Raw genomic sequence first — 4,992 nt, forward strand, 5'->3', positions numbered from 1 at the left:
TGCAACATTGATATTTTTTCCTGGCAACGTCTATCATCTCCTTAGAAATGTCAAATCCTTAATGAAATAAAGAGAAAATTGGTTTACGCCTTGATACAGTACATACATTACTGTATATTTATACGATACAATCTGCTGCCCGATGACAGTAAACTACCATCATCTTTTTGCGTTACGTTATCATTGTACATTAGGTCTTTATTGTCATTTCCGCTGAGGCTAGCAGAATTCAGACATGAAAAAAATATATTTTCATAACGTAATTTGTAATTGAATAATAGTTGAGATTGCGTGACACCACTATAATAATCATTACTTTTATGAAAAAAAAGTATTAATCGTTTACAGGGGCTTAGGTCAAAGACATTTTAACTCAGTGTTTAAAAGACCTTGCTGGATATGGCAAAGCGTTTGTTTTTCAGTTTAAAATAGTTACTAATAATGCTTAAAAGGCTTATGTAATGTTTATAGTATTATGAAATCGATATTCTTAAATCCCTAAATTTCAGAGCTTCCTCCGTTGTAATGAAATGCACGCCATCGTGTTGGGATTCAATATTTCAACATTAATTATGTCATCATCAGGATACCAATATTGTTCAAAGTTTGTTCACTATAGGGCTGTAATTGTTTTTTTATATGTTCCAGATTCTTCTTGTTATAAACGAAACCGGGTTGGAGGGTACTGGGGGTTTCTAAGGGGGAAACCCCTGCTAGGATCGAGGGAGCGAAGCTCAGGCATTATTGATAATTTGAGGTCTTAGGCTTGTATAATCGATTTCTGAAGATGCATATTAAACGGTTTTCAGTGGTGGATCCAGAAATTTGAAGGGGGCCAAGGAGGGACTTTCACAAATGGAGGAGATACCACCAAAGCCCCACCATGGTAGGGGCTGAGGGAAGAAAATTTATGATTATGGCACCTCCAAATGGCCAGAAATTACACCTCATACAATTTGAAAAATCATATATTAATCCTTGCAGTACACCACGTAGATAGTTCTGAATAGAACTTGTTGGTTGAGAATTTTTGATTTTGAAAAATTTATTGATGCAGATTACTACTGTACTAATTAATCACGCGTACTGTCTCGTTTGTGTAGGTTGTTGTCGGATACTGATAAATGGGTCAAACAACAACCAAATCAAAAGGGAAGAGAAGCCAGGAAAGCACACCTCCAGACTTAATTAAGGTGTTGATCATTTCGGTCGTCGGGTTTGTCATGCTAAAAAAAAAGCATTATGTATGGTGCGCCCTTAGGGTCATAACATGATGAATTGAGTTGTTAATGTAATAGCCCGACTTCGGTTTAGTCTATTTGGATAAGACAACAGAATATATGCGAGTTTAATTTTAATGTGCACAGTGTACTATGATAGGTCAAAAAATTTTAACTTCAGAGTATTAGTTGAGAGCTGTGTCCGAGCTGTTACAATGTACTATGCTGTGTATGAGTACCATACTTCATATAATATTATGGGAAATTTATGAATATGACTGTTTTCATTCAAATTACTATCATTAAAGGGAATTATTAATTGAAAGTAATTTTTACAGGGAGTGGGGCAAGTCCCTTTATCAATTTGAATAATTGTAGAATGCTAAAATATTAGACAAATACCATAAAGATAAATAAAAACATTATTAATGTATTAAAACTTTACACTACAAATTTTATATTTGAATTTCCATAAAGTTTGGAAGTTAATGAAAAAGAAAGGTACTGCCAACGATTTGCCTTACAATTTTTGGCATAGAAGTAGACAATATAATTTAAAATTCAATTTAAAAAAATACATTTATTGACCAAATTAAATAACTGAATTTCAACAAAAGAGAAAAATCAAATCTTTTTAAACAAAGGTAGGCTATAAATAGGAAGCAATTTGGTTGAAAAGTGTCACTAAAAGGGGTACATTTGGTGGCACAAAAGATCCCCACCACCTTAGATATATTTTACATAAAATCCTGTCAACTGCAATTAAAGTGGAACTTTTAGTTAAAAGGATACTGCTTAAGGCTTTTCTCTTAGTAGCCTTTCATGCTGCATAAACAACTAGTGTCCCCATAATATATTTCCAAACGGCTAATGGAAACCATCTCCTTCATTGGGTTAGATCCAACGAAGTACAAAAGGACATGATTTAAGGATTGATGCAGCAATGCATGCAGCTAGCCAAGGTATGTTGAAAAGTTACATACCAAAGTTACTGAGGCCAATGGCATTCCCTGGCAGTTTGAAAATATATTATATAAGTATATATATATATTATATAAGTAACTCATTCTTACCAATAAAAATAATTCAATACATAATTGTTGTGGTAATTGTATTTTGTAGAGGTATATTATGGTATATCTATAATCATCAAAGGGCACGGAGGTCAGCTGTTTAGTTGCTTCATTCTATCCAATAGGTTTGTTGGTATATTTACAAATGTTAGATCGTATGGTGGTTTCGGTCAAGGCCAGTCGTTTAAGCTGTGTGACTCAAGGTTGCCAGATAGTCGACAGGCTTCACGGCCAAACACACTCACTTTTTTTTTAAATATAGACCAAAATTCGGCCAGATTTTAATCCGATTAGAAGACAACAGTGGGTCCATATTCATTTGAAATACTACAAAAATTACACGAAAATCTGCGGTCATTTATTAGAAGTTTAAGAAATTCAAATGATATACACAGAACAATGTTAAACTTTCACTGTTTTTCTTCTTTTAATTAAGCTACATCATAATATTAAATAGCCATATATTCTTTAGTTGCTGACATGTAGGTCAATTCAGGGGTGAATCCAGAGATATCCGAAAGAGGGAGGGTCGGGGCTGAAAAAAAGGCGGGGAGGAGAGGGCGAAAGTGGAGCCGATCGAGATAACACCATCTTAGAGGAAATTTTTGTTTTCTAGACGCCCAAAAATAACCTCTGATGCGTTTGGGCGATCAATTTTTTCTCTTTTTTTTCACCCCTCCCCGTAAATCCGCTTCTGTTATTTAAAATCACATTATTAAGATTGATCTAAATTTGATTTAAATGTATTAAATATTAAGGTACATTGTAGTCGATCTATAGCAAAAATTTTAAGGGCCTGTTATTGGCAAATCCGTGATCTCTTTAATTGGAATAAATTAAGTTACATATAGTTAGGTAACACAAACTGGCATTAAAACAAACATATATGAAAACTTTAATAAATACTTTTGATCTAAACTTTCTAAATTCGCCTCTGAATGTTATTTGTACTTTAAAGCAATAAATCAATGTTGATCAGAATTATCTTCTTCATTCTCATATACAACCGAACTCCAGAGTAACTTCGAAGAAGTCTCTGCAACGCTTGCTTGAAATTGGAGGTGCCACTGGACCCGAATGATCACATCGAGCATTTATATGGCACTCTACATAAAGAACACTGCAGCACATAGGCCTATACAATTTAAGCGGGCAATAATAGATTAATTAAGGTACAGTATTTAATTTATATTCAAAAGAGATAGAACCTACACTACGATAGAACATATACAAAGACACCATGCTGTTACTATCCCATTTACCAGCAAACCCTTTAAAAGTGCATTCAGGCGGGTTGGTGAACCAGGTTTTGCCAGAATCTTATCTCAATAATCCAATTAAACATCAAAGAAAAATACCTCTACTTAAGAGTCATTATCACAGCAGGCATTGCTGTTTCTCAATAAATAATATTACCAGTATAGTATTTAAAAACCAGGCTGGAAAATTTTAAAAACCTGTTGTTCAAAATAATTTGGCATTTTTATTACCTTAGCTATAACTTCAGATAAAAATCATAATAGATATGCTTTTGAATTTTAAAAATCAATGACTTATGTTAGAAGTTACAACATGGTTTTTGATTTAATTGTGCTAGTCTTCTTATGAACTATTTACAACTAATGAGCCTCACTGTTAATCTTGTTACAAAATTCCCTGAAGCAGTAATTAATAGAGATAAGAAGAGATCAGCAAAGCCTTGTTCAAAATTGTAAAATTTGGTAAATGGTGAAGTTTCCTCATGACATAATATATGGTAGGCCTACAAACTTACATTGAACTGTCTTCATAAAGATTTAAACGAGGATAAACTTCATATAAAAAATTATATTTCATCCAAACAATTTAAATTATTAAATGTAAACTGTTATCTTTTAAATAAACTCTCTTACGTCAAATCGGCTAAAGGGGAACATAGATTAGGCTAAGTGTTTAGTGCAAGTACAAACACATGATTAGAATCAAATATAGAATAACAAAAACATAGGGCCTATTCAAAACAAGTCTACGTTAGGCATAATATATTGAAAAAAAAATGTAAAGTTTTTCAAAAATTCGGCCAAATATAGCTTGGCCGTGACTTTTCAAACGTTACGGCCAGGCAAATTTTTAGACGGCCGGATTTGAGGAATCTGGCCGTCAAAAAGGCCAAATGGCAACCCTGGTGTGACTGTGGAACGTTAACTTACCAATTACTGACTGAGCAATATCACCAAACTTATTCACAAGATCACCGGTTCCACACCCGACGTCCAGGATTTTGTCGCCAGCCTTAATTTCTAGATCTGGCATATAGAGGCAGTATGCAGCCTGTTGTAATCCTCTGGTTACAGAGTAAAGTTTAGCTTCTTTAGAGTTCATTATGTATACATTAGTGTATAAATTGTACGAACGTTGCGTTCACATATAAAGCCAGTACAGTAGTAAATATATATGCCGGTAAATTACTAAAGGGGTCGTGACTGTAATATATTGATCATGACAACGCCCTCTAGAATATATTCTGGGAGTCGAAAATTAAAAGTTATGCGGAGCAGTCATCTTATTGTGGTAGTTGTTTATTTATATTCAGTTGTATTATATTGGCGACGAGGATAACTTCAGTTTGTTTACAAGTATATACGGAATCATCAAGAACACCACAGTACGACTAGATTGTGAAGTTCTTATCCAGAAAGTGCTTAAACTAGTTATACTAC

Source organism: Anneissia japonica, unplaced genomic scaffold, assembly GCF_011630105.1.
Source record: "Anneissia japonica isolate Jap-2015-1 unplaced genomic scaffold, ASM1163010v1 scaffold3676_len114254_cov149, whole genome shotgun sequence".
NCBI lineage: Eukaryota > Metazoa > Echinodermata > Crinoidea > Comatulida > Comatulidae > Anneissia > Anneissia japonica.